The sequence below is a fragment of the Physeter macrocephalus genome, chromosome 5 (genome assembly GCF_002837175.3).
Source record: "Physeter macrocephalus isolate SW-GA chromosome 5, ASM283717v5, whole genome shotgun sequence".
In the NCBI taxonomy this organism is placed as follows: Eukaryota; Metazoa; Chordata; class Mammalia; order Artiodactyla; family Physeteridae; genus Physeter; species Physeter macrocephalus.
In genome coordinates, this window is record NC_041218.1 from 62,738,569 (window position 1) to 62,756,182 (window position 17,614).

General features: G+C 41.0%; 1 long non-coding RNA gene across 1 annotated transcript in view; it reads right to left on the bottom strand.

Annotated features, from left to right (window-relative positions):
• Positions 1 to 17,468, bottom strand: part of LOC102983725 (uncharacterized) — a 26,120-nt gene extending 8,652 nt beyond the window's left edge. The window contains exons 1-2 of the long non-coding RNA XR_003679898.2: positions 17,169 to 17,468; positions 16,460 to 16,533 (exon numbers count right to left, since the gene is read on the bottom strand). This is a non-coding gene — a long non-coding RNA (uncharacterized lncRNA). The remainder of the gene's footprint in view (positions 1 to 16,459; positions 16,534 to 17,168) is intronic.
• Between the last annotated feature and the right edge of the window lie 146 nt (positions 17,469 to 17,614).

Below are 17,614 nucleotides of genomic sequence, written 5' to 3' on the forward strand. Positions count from 1 at the left end.
GGTGCGCGGGCTTCTCATTGCGCTGGCTTCTCTTGCTGTGGAGCACAGGATCTAGGCACGCGGGCTTCAGTAGTTGTGGTGTGCAGGCTCAGCAGCTGTGGCTCGCAGGCTCTAGAGCTTAGGCTCAGTAGTTTTGGCGCATGGGCTTAGATGGTCCGCGGCATGTGGGATCTTCCTGGACCAGGGCTCAAACCCATGTCCCCTGCATTGGCAGGCGGATTCTTAACCACTGTGCCACCAGGGAGGTCCTGTTCTTTTATAGTTTTTATTGTTTTCTTAAGTTCTTTTAGATAATTCTGTTATATTATTTAGTTTTTATCTGCTTTTTGACTGTATATTTTCTGGAATGCATTATTTAGTCCTTTCTTTTTTTTTTTTTTTTTTTTTTTTGTGGTACGCAGGCCTCTCACTGTTGTGGCCTCTCCCATTGCGGAGCACAGGCTCCGGATGCACAGGCTCAGCAGCCATGGCTCAGCAGCCATGGCTCACGGGCCCAGCCACTTCGCGGCATGTGGGATCCTCCCGGACCGGGGCACGAACCCGTGTCCCCTGCATCAGCAGGCGGACTCTCAACCACTGCGCCACCAGGGAAGCCCTAGTCCATTTTTTTAAAATAATAGTACGTTTGGTTTTTGACAATACTCTTTTCTGTTGTTCGCGTATAAACAATTTGAGTATACTGTGCTTTTAGAAAGTGGTTCCCTTGTAGGGGATTGAGAGGCACCATGGTACCTTTCTTATCTTTACTGCTTAGGAGCTCTCTCCTCTATTGTTATCACAAAGATAGATGATAGACAGACAGACAGATACACAAATATATATTTAAATAACCACTCTGTGTAGTTATAGGCATTTTCTGAGCTCTGCCTTCTCTGGAGTCCTCCCTCTCCCCAAAGAGTTTGATCCTTTTCTCTCTTTGCCCTCAGAGTTCCTGTCCTGATCAATCTAAATTCTTTTCACAGTAGCATTTTCCTTAGGAAAGGAGTTTTTATTAGATATTTCTGAGTTCTTTGAGCACTTAAGTCACTGCAGTATCTTCTGATCTCTCCATAGTCCCTTAGTGTGTAGGTGTGTACCTTTTATTCCACTCATCCATAACCAGAGTCTGGAACCTTCTCCTTTTCACTGTTATTCTCACAATATTCACTTGCTGAAAATCCCATTCAAGGAGGGACTTTCTCTTTTTGAGGATTTGTTGGCAGTTGTTGTAGTGCAATGTTCGTAGAACCATTAAAACTCTTACTTTCTCCTCCACTAGCTCTGCATAGCTGCTAAACCTAGGCATGTCCTGTATGGGTCCTACATCATCTGTGGTTTGGGTGAGGCAACACCCACTGGTGTTCTGAGGTTCATGGGGGTGTTTTGGTTGGTCTTCTGGAGGATGTTGTGAGTAGAATTTTTATTTTGCTATTTTAGTAATTTAGTATGTTTTTAGGAAAAGATTGGAAAAATTCAGAAACTATACATCATGATCTTGTCCTGAACTGAAGTCAAGATGGGCTTACTTATTTTTATTTTTATTTTATTTATTTATTTTATTTTTGGCTCCGTTGGGTCTTTGTTGCTGCACGCAGGCTTTCTCTAGTTGGCGGCGAGCAGGGGCTACTCTTCGTTGCGGTGCATGGGCTTCTCATTGTGGTGGCTTCTCTTGCTGCAGAGCATGGGCTCTAGGCGTGTGGGCTTCAGTTGTTGCAGCAAGCAGGCTCAGTAGTTGCGGCGTGCGGGCTCTAGGGTGCACAGGCTTCAGTAGTTGTGGCACGTGGGCTCAGTAGTTGTAGCTCACAGGCTCTAGAGTACAAGCTCAGTAATTGTGGCACACAGGCTTAGTTGCTCCACGGCATGTGGGATCTTCCCGGACCAGAAAGATCTTCCCATGTCCTCTGCACTGGCAGGCAGATTCTTAACCAATGCGCCACCAGGGAAGTCCCAAGGATGGGCTTATTTTTAAATCAAGGAAACAGTCACTGATTCTCCATTACTCCGTTGTCTTGACTGGCTTCTAAGATTATAGTTACTTCTGATATGTAGTTTCTGTTCAACTTAGTTGAGTGTTTATTAGCTTTCCTAAACATTCTTTTAAAGTATAATCAGCCTCTATCTAAGAGGTGCCCACATTCTGATATTACTTTCATTTTCCTCACCAACTCTCTTCAAATTATGGCTTCCTTCATTAGCTAGCCTCAGTCAGAGTATGTACATATATGTTCTGAACAATTTCTTCAATCAATGAGATTCTTTTTCCTTTAAAATTAGACTTCATTTGAGAACTTCCTTATGCTAAAATTGCTGTATTTTCCTCCTAGGCATGTTTCAAATTGTTCTTTATATTTCAGGAGCCTCAGTTAGGATGCTTCCTTTAATATTCAAAGGACTCACTAAATTGAAAATGTTTTCCTCAACTTAATATTGCATTAACTTTGCAGTACACTCCTTCCAAATAAAAATTGGCACATTCAAGCCTGTTACCCTCACACTGCTGGAAATATATCTCTCTGATGAACAGAGGAAAATTACTACATTTCTCTGCGATTTTGTAGACTCCCCTCTACTCTTCAGAACTTATTAGAATGCCCCACTCCTTTTCTCTAAAGAAATGAAATTAAATGGGGGGTGGCAGTGGGGAGAGTGGTCTCTAGTCTCCAGGAATCTACTACAGGGCTCTGTACTTGACCCTGTTCAGTTTAATTCAATCAACATTCAACCTTCCATGAGTACCTCCTATGTGCTAAGTTTTGTGTTAAGTAGAAAAGATAAATAAGAAATCATCCTCCACGGGGGCAATGGAGTTAGATGTGGGTTAGAATCCTCACCTATTGTTCACTAGCAGGTGACCTGAATTAGCTATTTGATCTCACTGAGCTCAATTTCCCTATCTGATGAGTCCTACATGATACAGCTGTTGTGAAAATTTAACATATATATGCTTTATATATTATATAAACACATATTTTGTATACATATATAATACATATGTACATAGTTGTATATTTATAGACATGTAATATATGTAGACATATAATTTTTACAACAGCTGTATCATGTAGGAAATTGGTATGTATATAGTAGGCAGTACTCAATAAATGTTTCTTCCTTTTGGATAATGTTATAATATACTTGTAATTTGAAAACATTTCTTTCCCTTTTACCTCTGCAACCACAAAAAATGGCTGTTATATACAGCCTATTGATTTTCTTAATGAAGTGAATTAAAATGGATTATGTTTTTGTTTTTTTTTTTGGTTTTTTGTTTTTTTTTTGTGGTACGCAGGCCTCTCACTGCTGTGGCCTCTCCTTCCGCGGAGCACAGGCCCCGAACGCACAGGCCCAGCGGCCATGGCGCGCAGGCCCAGCGGCCATGGCCCACGGGCCCAGCCGCTCCGCGGCATGTGGGATCCTCCCGGATCGGGGCACGAACCTGCGTCCCCTGCATCGGTAGGCGGACTCTCAACCACCGCGCCACCACGGAAGCCCAATGGATTATGTTTTAAGATACCACTCCTATCTCAAATTGTGTGATATTTGTAAAATGTATTGAGACAACAGTAGGGTTCTTGATATGCGGTCATAAACTCCTAAGGGGTTCAGGGAGTTTTTGCACCTTCTGAAATTACATGCAAATTGGGTATATTTGTGACTTATGCATTTTTGGAGGGAGGCAATTCATTGCTATCACCAGATTTTTAATGGGACTGAGAAACAAACAAAAGTCAAGAATCATGAGGGTGTTATAAAATCACAGCTGGGATTCACAGTAGATTATATACTTTTGGAAGTCACACACTGTCTACACAATTTCCTTTTTTATAATGCTTAGCACAGAGCCAGAAAGAGTTAAGAACGAAAACTTTTTTTTTCTTTTTTGCGGTACGCGGGCCTCTCGCTGTTGTGGCCTCTCCCGTTGCGGAGCACAGGCTCCGCACGCGCAGGCTCAGGGGCCATGGCTCACGGGCCCAGCCGGTCCGCGGCACATGGGATCCTCCTGGACTGGGGCATGAACCCGTGTCCCCTGCACCGGCAGGCAGACTCCCAACCACTGCGCCACCAGGGGAGCCCGGTTTTTTAAAACATTATAGTAATAGTGACATTCCTTTCTCTACTAGGAGTGGCAGGTATAAAAATAAGGACTAAAAAATCAAAAGAGCCAGGCCAAATACTGGGAGCAGTGAAAGACCAGAAAACAAAGAAAAAGGAGAAGAGGAAAACAAAATCCTCACCCGCCCCCCAACCAAACAGAGGAAGAGGAAGAGAGGGAGGAGGAAAGAAATAGATTGGAAGAGAAATAGAAATGCAAAGGAGAAGAGGGAGAGAGAAAGAAAAGAAAGCAGTCTGTTCATTGGACTGTGGTAGTTTGTTCCTTCCCCTCTGGCCCCCCTCCCCAATAATCTCTTCAAGACAAAGGCTCCTTAGAGAAAAAGAAGTTTTACAGACTGAATGAAGGTGTATGAACTTTTAATCTTAGCTTAATTTGATCATGATGCCTTTGGCAAGTCACTGTTTTACCACCTGAATTTTATTTATCTGCAACATCTAGATCGTTAATGTTAGTAAACCAGAAGTCCCCTATCTCTGTGTGAGGTGTATTTCAAAAACTCATTTTAAGGTGATCCAACTTGAAGTATGGATGTATTTTCCTAAAGAAACAATGTTGGGCTTCCCTGGTGGTGCAGTGGTTGAGAATCCGCCTGCCGATGCAGGGGACACGGGTTCGTGCCCCAGTCCGGGAAGATCCCACATGTTGCGGAGCGGCTGGGCCCGTGAGCCATGGCCGCTGAGCCTGCGCGTCCGGAGCCTGTGCTCCACAACGGGAGAGGCCACAACAGTGAGAGGCCCACGCACTGCCAAAAAAAAAAAAAAAAATGTACTTAGAAACAATGTTAAAACAGTATCACAACAGTTCATATAAACATACTTAACATATAATGGCAGAAAAGGGAACAGGCCTTTCAGTCAGCTGGGAGCTTGGTAAGCTGGAGCACAGTCTCTTTTCTCATTTCCTTCCTCACACTCTAGGGAGCTTTGTACTCACTCATGTTAATAAATCAGGGGATGTGTCTGTACTTCAAAGCTAAAAACCAACAACACAATAAATGGCCATTTGCACATGAGAAGCAAAACTAGTTACCTTTCCTCATCTTTATTCTATCCTTCAACTCTTTCCTGCCCCACATGGGCATGCTTCTTGCCCCTAGAACCTCTCCACATTTTATACAGAGTACAAATTCTGGTCTCCTCACAGAACTAGAGTTCTGGTTCTTCTGAACTCTAGAAGTTTCTTTCTATTCTGTTTTTGTATACCATCTTCAATTTCCATCTAGATCTTTCAGGTTTCAACTATAAAGTGTTATCTTCCTACTTAAGCCTCCACTTTCTTAAGTTAGTCCACTTACTTACTTAAGCCTCCACTTTCCATCCTTAACCCCTACCCCTGTCTTTTCCCCCTATCATTTATATCCTTGACCAAAGTCTAATGTACATGGGAATAAGGAATGCGATCTTGACTGATAATGCTCTTACAGTTGCTTAAACTCTTTAAATTGCTTATATATTATGGCTCATTATTTTTCTTTCAATACTAATTGCTTCTTCTGATTAGTGCTGTGTTTGGATATAGAGGCAGTTCTGCCCAAACAGAAGGAAAGAATTCTGCTTTCCCTGTCATCTGCTAACATTGTTCTCAGGGACTGGTTTCTCTGATACAATCCCTGTAGCTACTACACATTTTTGGACATGTCCTTGCTTTAGGTTTTGTCATAGGCTGTGTTCCCCAGAGAACAAATTCTGAAACAGAGATCAGAATACATACAGCTTATTAGGGAGTACTTTTGAGATCAATGCCTGTGAAAGGGAAGAGAAAGAAGCGAGACTAGACAGAAGGAGAAACTGAACTATGATGTAGTCTTAACAAAGGCCTTAGTCAACCCCATGGGGAACTCTGACGGTGGAACGGCCCTAGAGAATATTACAGGTTGAGGTTGGGAGGCTGGTTTTTATACCCCTGTGCTAATTAGTCACTGAATGTGGGTGCCCTGAAAGAAGGCGTGGTCTTGAGTTGAGGCAGGTAGCTGCACCTGAGGCAATTCCCTGAGAGGGTTGGCCGCTGAGGGTTGTCTGTTGGCAGCACTCCCAATAGCTAGGGGAATAATTCTTTCAGTCCTGAAGGGAGATCAGAGCAATGCATCACTACGTCCACCTCAGGTTTGCTGCCTTTGATCACATGCACAGTATTGTTTTTATCATTTAATATGTCTGGAGTGAGTCATCATAAAATGCCCCAGAAATGCCCCCACTTGGTGAAGATTAACCTTGCCTGTCAACTTCATTGGGCACTTAGGTATTTCCTACAGACCTGAGACCCTCACTAGAAGGACCAAATGGTGTTTGGGAAGTTGGAACTTAGAGTCGGGCTGGTGTTTTTCTGTGAGCAGGACAAGAAATCACAGTAATCAGTGAGAGAAGATGACCAGATAACTGAAAGACAGAAACCAGGTTAGGAAGGAGTGAAGACCGGGTTGTGCCCACTCATCTGTATAAGAGGATGGTGATTCTTGCACTAGCAGATCTGGGACTAAATAAAGCTCTTTTACGGGCTGGATTTAGCCAAAAGGCTGTAGCTTGTAGATACTTCATTTAAAAGATTAGCATTAAAAACATGTGTCAGGAATCTTGTTGGTTTCATTTGCATTCAGCAGGACAAGATTTCTATCTGTGTGACCTTGGGCAAGATTCTAAAACTCTCTATGTGTCAATATCTTCATCTATTAGATGAATGTAATAATAGTAACTGTCTTATAGGGTTAGGAGTAGGTGATAGTCCAAGTTCAACACTGAGTAGATTGGCACTTATCAGGTTCAGTAAGCAATTTTTGGAATTGTTATTGTTGTTATATTTATTACCATATTGAGTTAATTGAGTATTTTCTGTCAAGCCACTCTAGCCTAAATTTTGGAGGCAGAAGAATAAGAAAATATTTCGAGTTGTTAAAATTTTAAAACAATAATCAAGGAAAAAGTTGTATGAAGTTTCTTTGTACTATTTTTGCAACTTTTCTGTAAAGTCTGAAATTATGTCAAAATAAAAATTGAAAACAAAAAGCTCTCTGACTTATTTTGCTGGGATTATTCAGGATGGGAGCAGGCATCTAGGAGGCTTGACTATTTTTACGCTGCTTAGTTTTATGTGATTAGACCCCTTTAATTTATCCCTTAATTTTTGTGAAAATATCACTCTATTTCAGTCATGTTTTGAGGAAAAGAAAGTATCTGTGTCCATATTTGGGTCAGAGAGAAAAGGGGAACATCATATTCATGGGGTACAGATGAAATGCAAGCAGGGGAAATTAAAGTGAGAAATCTTCAAGAATGAGGTAAAAATACAGGAAGAAAGAGCCAGAAAGGCATGTACCGCTATATTTTTTTTTCTTATTCCCTACCTGGAGATTTTTCTTTCCTGGGGAAAAATGAATGATATTTATAAGCACCTACTGTGTGCCAGGCACAGTAGTAAGTGCTTTCACATGTCATCTGATTTACTCATAACAATCCTGTGGCAAAAAAACACATTATTGCCATTTTACAATGAGAAAACTGAGGCTCAGAGAGAATAATTAGGTTTCCCAAGACCACATGATAAGTGAGGGAGCCGAAGAGAGAGTGATGCATCGGTTTAAGGTCAGATTGTGTTAAAGTTCCATCAGCAAGTGAATGGATACACAAACTGTGGTATATTCTTATAATGGAATACTACTCAGCAATAAAAAGAAATGAACTATTGATATATGCAATATGGCTTCATTTCAAAGTAATTATGCTGAGTGAAAAAAGCCAGATAAAAAAGAGCACACGTTGTACGACTCCGTTTATGTAACTCTAGAAAATGCAAACTAATCCATAGTGACAGAAAGTAGAATAGTGGTTGCTTGGAGATGGGGTGGGGTGGGGAGTGGCAGGAGAAAACTTTTGGGGGCAATAGATATGTTCACCATCTCGATTGTGGTGATGGTTTCGTGGGTGTATACATCTGTCAAAATACCATATTATATACACACCTTATGTATATATAGTTATTTCATGTCACTTATTCCTCAATAAAGCAGTTTTTAAAAAACTGGGTTGGAATCCTTGTTATACTACCTACAAGTGCTTAATCTCTAAGACTAGTTTCTTTATCAGTTAATAAGGTTGATAACACCTACTTCAGAGAGTTGGTATGAAGATTAAAATAAATCAGCTAGTTAACTGTTTAGTACGGTGCCTAATATAATAGCAAGTAAGTAGCAGACATTATGTGACAAGTCCTAGACTCTGAGTTCTTCCTTCTTAGAGCTTTCTCTACTTTAGTTAGTAATGTTAGTCATTGTTATTTTTATTTATAGCTATAATTCGAACACATCAATCTTACTCCAAAGTCCAAGATCTTTCCACTAAACCACACTAAACCATGACAAATTTTATGATCTGAGTTAAGGAATGTCATCACCCAATGGGAGTCTTCTGCATAAAAAGCTGGTTTGTTGTAAAGCCAAGTTTGTCCAAGTTGTGGCTATTGTAGTCTTCAGCTCCAGAATTTCTCTTTAGTTCCTTTTTATAATTCTCTTTATTGATATTCTAATTTTGTTCATACATCCTTTTCCTCATTTCATTTAGTTCTTTGTCCATGTTTTCCATTAGTTCTTTGAGCATATTTAACACAGTTGTTTTAAAATCTCTGTCTAGTAATTCCAATGTCTGGACTTCCTCAGAGATGGTTTCTACCAATTTATTTCATTCCTTGGAAAGAGCCATACTTTCTTGTTTCTTTGTATGCCTTGTGATTTTTTTTTTGATGAAAACTATTTAGTTTCTATTGTAGTATGGTACCTGGAAGTCAGATTCTCTCCCTCTCACAGGGCTTGCTACTTTTTGGTTGTTGAAGGCTGTAGCAGTCAGTTTGTTCAATGTTGTTCCCAAACTACTACTGCGAAGACTGCATTCTTTGTCAATGTGGTCATTAGTCTCTGCTCCTTAGCTTGTGTTCAGCTAGTGTTTTGATAGAAATTTCTTTGAAAGCTAGGAACCTACAAGTCTTGACAAATTGGCTCTGATCTTCAACTTGCCAGGCTTGCATTGTGCCAAGGGAAAAGCTTAGGGTATTCTCAGGTGTTTTCTGAGCATGTGTCTTACCCTGGGCATGTACACGGCTTTCTAAATCCCCGCGTACACAGGGTTGCTTTTAAATGTCCTAATTTCCCAAAGAAACTCTCCCCAGTTTTTGCCTTAGGCAGTCTACTGTATGCTTCAACCATAATCTCTGCCCCGAGTGTCTGAGGATTGTTAATTTGGCTTGAAGTATTTTCAAGCTATTTCTCCTGAGTTCTGAATTAGGGGAGACGGAGTGGAACACCTAGCATCCGTCCTTTAGGTTGTCCCCATATTAGTCTGCTTGGGCGGCTGTAACAAAATACCACAGCCTGGATAGCTTAGATAACAGAAATTTCTCTCTCACAGTTCTGGAGGCTAGAAATTCAAAAATCAAGGTACCTGCCAATTTAGTTTGCCTTCTCACTGTCTCCTCACATGATGGAGAGAAAGAGAGAGAGTGAGTTCTGGTGTCTCTTCTTCTTACCGGGCACTGAATCTACTGAATGAGAGTCTCACCCTTATTGCCTCATTTAACCTTTATCCCCTCCTCACAGGCCCCACAGTCACATTGAGGATTAGTGCTTCAACATATGAATTTTGAGGAACACAATTCAGTGCACAGCACCCCCCAACAGATTAGAACAGATTTTACAACAATGTGTGAACAGGGTCAGCTTTGCTCCCTCCAGAACGGAAACAGTCCCACAGTGGAAACATGGGCTGTTGCCATTCTAAGACAGCTTCCTTTTTATGACTGCAACAGCTTTATGAACGCTGCTGCTTTAAGACTGTTGCCACTTTAAGACTACTGACATTTTATAAGACTGTCCCCATGCAGGGGTAAAGGTGGTGGAAGGACAAGTAAATCACTACAAAATCTTCCTACTTTCTTTTTCACAGCTATTTTGAATTTAATGGGCAGAACACTTCATAAAATAAGGATAGCAGAAAATCAATTTGATTGGGAAATAGATGGGCTGATAAACTTTGCCACATAATGTACATTACAGATATCAAAGTTTTTTCTATTACTTATGAATAAACCAAATTATAAAATTTTAGAGAATTCCCTGGAGGTCCAGTGGTTAGGACTCTGTGCTGTCACTGCCGAGGGCACAGGTTCAATCCCTGGTTGGGGAACTGGTCACCTCTGGAGGTAGCCACTCTTTCCAATTTCTTATGTGGCCTTCCAAAGATGAAACCGCACACCTCAGATTGGGACTCTGAACCCAATCACACCTCAGATGGGACTCGAACCCAGCTGCACTCCAGATTGGACTTGAACCCACAATCTCCCAGCTGAAACCATACACCTGGTCTCAGGACTCAATGCAACTCGGGTTCTTTAAGTCTCAGCACAGAAGGAATTCAGCAAGAGGCAAAGGGATAAGCAAGAAGTAGATTTATTAATATAAGACACTGTGAAGGATATAAGCAGGCAGGCAAGAAGGCTCTGCACTGAGAACTAAGCAGGAAACCAGATTTCTTTAAGGAGATACACATGCCACAGACAGAGTGTGGGTCATCTCAGAAGGCGAGAGGCCCTGGGAGAAACAAACTCTAGAGTGCAGTCCATCTCAAAAGGCGAGAGCGGCCCTGCCTACTATTTTGAAGTGCCTTTTTATTGATTCAATGCTCATTTGGTTGCTGTAAACGTTCAACTGTTTTCCAGAGTTCTCAAAAATTGATTCTGACTGTTCCTGCTTGTTTTTCATTGTTACTGTGGGAGAACAAGAGTGGGAAGCTTCCTACTCTGCCATTTTGCTCTTTTTATTCAAAAGACTGAAGCTTTTGCGTTTTTCATAAGTTTTATGTTATTCCTCAGACCAAAGCTTTCAAAACGCTTTTTACTTCTTATAAATGAAGAAAACTATTTAGATCGCTCTTAAATGAAGTGATGAAATGTACTCTAAAGAATGGAAAAATGGGGCTTCCCTGGTGGCACAGTGGTTAAGAATCCGCCTGCCAATGCAGGGGACACGGGTTCGAGCCCTGGTCCGGGAAGATCCCACATGCCGCGGAGCAACTAAGCCCACGTGCCACAACTACTGACCCTGTGCTCTAGAGCCCACGAGCCACAACTACTGAGCCCACATGCCACAACTACTGAAGCCCACGCGCCTAGAGCCTGTGCTCTGCAACAAGAGAAGCCACCGCAATGAGAAGCCCGCGGGCACTGCAACGAACTGTAGCCCCTGCTTGCCAAAACTAGAGAAAGCCTAAGCGCAGCACCGAAGACCCAATGCAGTCAAAAATAAATAAATAGAATAAATTTTAAAAAAAAGAATGGAAAAACTAACTTAATAAAAAATGTAACTTAATATAAGAATACAGTGGAGGGATTCATGGAACTCAAGAGCAGTTGGGCCATTTGCGGGACGGGTGTCATGAAGTCTGTAAGAAGCTAAAAAATGACACTCTCCCCTTTCTTTCTCTGTTTCTGTGAGATCACCAAAGCTCAGGGTCGTTTCTCTTCTCAGATAGTCTGCTTCATTTTTCTCTCTCCCTGTACAATGGGTTCCACTTATCTTGGGTTCACACGTTTCGGTTACAAGCCCCTGTTTGGGTTACAGTTTCAGTGTTCAATAGAGAGAAACTAAGACCTCTCTTCCAATTCTAAATTCTCAGAGGAGAGAATCTGATTGATTCAGATTCCTTCAAGGATCAAACTCTATCCAATCAAGAAGGGAGAAGGGTCCTATCATATAAACATGGCTGTAAGGACCAAATCTCTAGACGGGAACTGGAGGAAAAAGAAAGAGGAAAAGGGTGCTTCTCAATGGATGATGGACAGAAACCCAACAAAATATCTACCCCAATCCATTCTTAGATTTAAAAACATTTAAATACAACTTAAAAGAAAGAAGAAAAAAATTGTGCCACATTATGCAGCTAAAATTTGTAAGTCAGTTCTTTACAATCACAGAGGTAACAAACGCATGTATAAATAAGTTACTGCTTACGGATTTTAAAGCATCACCTACTCCATTTACAACAAAATGTTTTCTGCCTTTGTTGAGCCACCAGGGAATATAATCAAGGAATATTCTGAGTCTTATTCCAGGAAACTAGAGGAACACAGGATAACTCCAGGGAGCCCAACCTTCTAAGCTGAGTATTTCTCTGGTTCCTCAGCGCTCACAAGGCAGTCTCTGCTTTCGAGCTAACATGTTGTGAGTCATGCTGAGTCTTCTTCCCTTGAGATTAAAAGTATTTCCCAGACTTTCCTTTTTTCTTTATCTCCCCCTCTGCTCAGTTCTCCACCTTTATCCCCTTCATGTGTCAGTCAATCCAGAAAGTAACACTAGCCTTTCCAACTGTCTCAAAATCTTGGTTGATTTTGTGAAGACGTAGCTGCAAGGAATAAAAACTGTTTGGAAAATGCTCTCTTAGGTTCCACAGAATGAAAATACTGTAACCTGGCAGGAATTTTCAATATGAGATGAGAAGCTCCGTTGAAAAGCACACTATCTCCAGAAAAGAAAGCTCTGTCTCTTTTTTTCTACATTTCTTCTTCCTAGTCAAGTGAATAACGATGGGAGGTAGCCAGGGTCAACTAAAATCACAAATAATCTGATATCTAGAGGAGTCAGTAGTTTCAACTGATTTAGAGTCACACCTGAATAGCAGAAAACAAGAAAGAAAATACAACAAAACTAGGAAGTTTCAATAATTCATCCGCTACATTATCAAGACTTGAATCTTACACTGAAGCTCTGTCTTACTCATCCTCATATATTTACCTCTGGAGTTAGTCACACCGCCAAATTGTGCATTGTCTCTAACTGCATATTCTTTACCTCTCATGTTCCATTATATAAAGCCTTCCCTTTCGTGCCCAAGTCTTCCTCTCTGAAAGAGAAAGACGTGTATTCTACCATTTATTTTCTTGCTCTTGGGTGTAATTTTGCTCTAGAATAAATGCTTACACTCAGACCAAATTATTGGTTAAATGTATGTTTATTACTAAGTATGTTTTACTACCACTGTTACCATAAAGAGGGGCACACACCCAACCATAATTACAAATTAAGTCCTGAAAAGAGAAAGCGGCCAGTCATAATTACGTATTCTTTTTAAAGTGCAATCATATTTCAACAGGCTAATAAAATGAGATCTGACATATAATAACTTACCATCCTGCCATACTCTTAAATCCTAACTGCTTACTATGAATGATGCTAATATTTTACAAAGGTACACAGTAAAATCAGTTATTAGTTATCACTTCTTGAAAGAAAAGTCAATGTTATACACACCTAAAATATTTAATACTCAATTGCTTAAAAATAAAAAAGGACAGGGCTTCCCTGGTGGCACAGTGGTTAAGAATCCACCTGCCAATGCAGGGGACACAGGTTCGAGCCCTGGTCCGGGAAGATCCCACATGCCGTGGAGCAACTAAGCCCATGCACCACATCTACTGAGCCTGCGCTCTAGAGCCCACAAGCCACAACTACTGAGCTCACATGCCACAACTACTGAAGCCCACGCACCTAGAGCCCGTGCTCCGCAACAAGAGAAGCCATTGCAATGAGAAGCCCACGCACTGCAAGGAAGAGTAGCCCCCGCTCATCGCAACTAGAGAAATCCCGCATGCAGCAATGAAGACCCAATGCAGCCAAAAATAAATTAACTAATTAAAAAAAAAAGTAGGATAGACATTACAAACCTAATGTAATTAAAAGAATGATACTGTCATATATAATCACATTGACTACCTTTTGAGGCCAGTCAGGATTATTTCCCCCAATTTATGGATAGTGAAATTGAGATTTAGAAGGCTTAGGTGACTTGCTACTCAGCTAATCACTGATAAAACTGGGAGCAGTATTCATGTCTCGAGGGTTCCAATGCTTTATTCACTATATGTTTCTTCCAGGATTGTCAATGTTCAGATCTCAGTAAGATTCACAATTGATCTCCCTATGATCATGTCAGAAAAATCTTACATAACACAGGTGTCAGGGATCAAAAATAATACCAGCATTGTATGTTACCCTTTAAGTGAAAAAGATATATTGATTCAACTGTTTACTCATTCAAGCAACAAATAATACCTACAAATGTGTCAGGCATTGTGCTAGGTAGGCTCTGTTATACCCAGCTGTAGTCGTTATCTTTGCTGCACAACAAATTATCCCAAAACTTAGTGGCTTGAAACAACAAACATTTATTATTGTACAGTTTCTGAGGGCCTGGAATTTGGGAGTGGCTTAGTTGACTGGTTCTGGCTCACAAACTCTCTTTGGTACAATAAAGATACTGACAAGGGATGCAGTCATCTGAAGGCTTGACTAGGGCTGGAGGATCTGCTTCCAAATTCACTCACATGGCTGTTTTCAGGAGTCCTCCGTTCCTAACTGGCTGAAGACTTAATTATTCATAACATGGGTCACTCTATAAGTTGTTGAGTGTCCTTATGACATAACTACCTTTCCCCAGCGAGCAATCCCAGAGAGAGAGCAAGAAGAAAGCTGGCATATGTTTTATAGTCTCCTCTAAGAAGTCACACTACAGCATTTCTATATTCTCTTCATGAGAACAAGTCACTAAGTACAGTCCAAACTCTAGGTGAGGGGAATTAAGCTTCACTTTTGAAAGAAGTATGAAAGAACCTGTGAACATATTTGAAAACTACTATACCAGTAAATATAATTTAATTTATAGAACTTAATCTAATTATTACAAAAAAGATTTGTTAATCTAATTGTAATATTTGGGTATTTAAAGGAAAACTAAGTTTATTAGAGAGTGTTTTTTTGTCGTTGCTTGTTTCCATTTTGTGCCCCCATTTTCATCTTAACCTGTCTATTAAAAAATTCTACATGTAGTGCTAAATAAATAATGACTTTTCCTATCTTTTTATCTCAATTAGGACTTTCATTCAGTGCTTATAATGGAAAACCCAAACAACAAGACTTTAAAGAGAAGGAATTTATTTTCCCTCACATAACAACAAATCCAGAAGTGGGCAGTCCAGAGCTGGGTAAGCTTACCCTCCAAAGCAATCATGAACCCAGGCCCCTCTGGCTTCCTATGCTATTATCTTGTTCTTGCGGTTGGAATAGGGCTGCTCCACCCCTAGCATCATGTCACTGTTCCAGGTAAGATAAAGGACAGGTATAGGTCCAATGGCTAACAGGAAATTTCTTCCATAAAACTTTGAGCCTCTCCTAGCAACATCTACTTTCATTTAGCTGGCAGGTCACATGGCTAAACCATGGCTTATTAGAGACTGAGGAAGTAAATATTTTTAACTGGACACACTGTCACCCTGAAAAAAATCAGAGTTCTGCTAGTAAGAAAGAAAGGGTTTAATCAACTATCAGTGTCTATCACCCTGCTCCAAGGAGCCTTGACACACATTATTCTGCTCCAAGGAGCTCTGACATACATTACTGAAACACCACACTAGACAGACAAACATACTGTCCAAGGTTTATCTGTGTTTCAAATGGGAGAATCTGGTCATTTTGAATCTCACATATAAATTATATTCAAAGTAATCACACTTTCTTTTTTCTAGTTGATAATGCAGAAAAATTGGCTGACATAAAATGTCATTTCCAGGAATTTATTCAAGGTGACAGCTGCACAGTTGTGCAAAGGTACATGCATTAAGAAGCTCATCACAGTTGTTTAAAATAGTAAACATTTGGAAAAAAAAAAGAAATGAATCAATAGAATACTGGTTAGATACATCCACTTAATGGACATTATGCAACTTTTAAAAATGATGTTATTCATGATATATTGTTGAGTGAGAAAAGAACTGTGTACATAATGAAATCCAGTTTATCATACATTATATTTATATATCTTTATGTATTTTTTATTCTTAGAGATGTCTGGATGAGTATAACAGGAACTTTTAAAAATGGTTACCTCTGAATTATGGGATGTGGAAAAACTTTTTTTGTATTTGAATAAGTATGTAGTTTTCATGATAATAATAGCTATTTTCAAAAATACCCAGAAGGGTAGGAGGGGCTGATTTGATCTGGTGTTGTTTGTATCAACATACCTTCTTGCCACTAAGAAAATTATCTTAGACATGCTGTATCTGAGCTTATCCTTGGAAGGATTTCTTATCTTTGCTCAATGGAAAAATATTATTCCTTTTTCATTATAAATATTAATAAAATTAAAATAAGAATCCTCAGGTGTTTTGTTTTATTTTGCTTTCTAGTTGGAACACTTTGACCTCTGAAGGGTCTCTTTTCCCCGTTTCACAATGGCTGTGGAAGGAAAAGGGGTGAGGCTGGGAAAGAAAGAAAATGATGGAGGTAAGGATCCAAGAGAGAAGTCTGGAGGCATGGGCCCAGGAAAGAGCACTAACCTGGACATCAGATACTTGCACTTCTCTTCCAGAACGGGCTTCTCAGTTTATCTTTCTGACCTCAGCTTTCTCATCTGAAAAAATGAGAGGTTTGGATGTTTTAGAATCTAGATGTTTTAAAACTCTTTTGGAAGATTCTTTCGGATTTATTAATCGCATATACTGCTAAACTACACTAAAGCTGAATGTAAACAAATTAAAGGGGGGTGGACAACAACAATACCTTACTAACGTTATTATTTCTCCTGGACATGTTAAGTAACTTGCCAAGGTTACACAGCTAATAGGTGGAGGGAACCAAGATTCCAGCCCAGAGGCCAAGGCACTAAAGAACTGCTGAGGAGGGCATTTAAAGAAAGCAGCGTAGCTTTCTCACCCTCAGGCTAGCCCTTGTAAAGGACGGTTAATAATAAAATCAAGACCTTACCCCACCTCCTGACTGCTGTGGGGTTGCCTCAGTCGCTCCAGGACTCCTCGCTCTAATCCAAAAACAGTTTTCTGATACAAAGTCCCTTTGCCAACTAAAGGTGGGGGGGAGGTGAGGTTTTGCAAGGATCCGAGGAAGCTCTTCCGGCCATTGCCTGACAGCAGTGAAGTAATGACAGAACCAAAGACCACGTGTGCCTTCAGGAGGCTTTGTGGTATCACTAATTGGGTTTTCAGCCCCTGCGGGTTCACATACCTGGTTATGCAACAACAGTTCGCTTACCTATCTTGCCGTATTTCGTTTCATTAAGGCCAGAGAGATACTGAGTAAAGAGAGTCGGGAGGGGGGCATAACAGGGGTAAAAAGAACTCTTTAAGAGCAGGCTAGAGGCCATAAGACTCCTGCAGGGTAAGAGCCTGTCCCTCAGACAAAGGTCCCTCAGGTATCCGCAGTCTCGGTCCCTGACGTCTCACTGCTTTTAACTCCTCTCAAGGTCCGCAAGCTAACGCAAAACCCTAGAGAAGGATCAGGAAGTCGAAGGCCGCCAGCGAGGAGCGGCAAGAGAGCTGCGACTATCGCTCAGAGAAGACCAGACTTCCCAGACCCCTTCGCACAAGGGCGGGGCGTGCGCTTCCGCTGCCAATCCCCGCGCCCACACGTCGTCGTAGCCCCGCCTCACCCTGCCCCCTCTCGTTCCTCCCTTCCCTGGGGCTGGTGCGGCGGCTGCG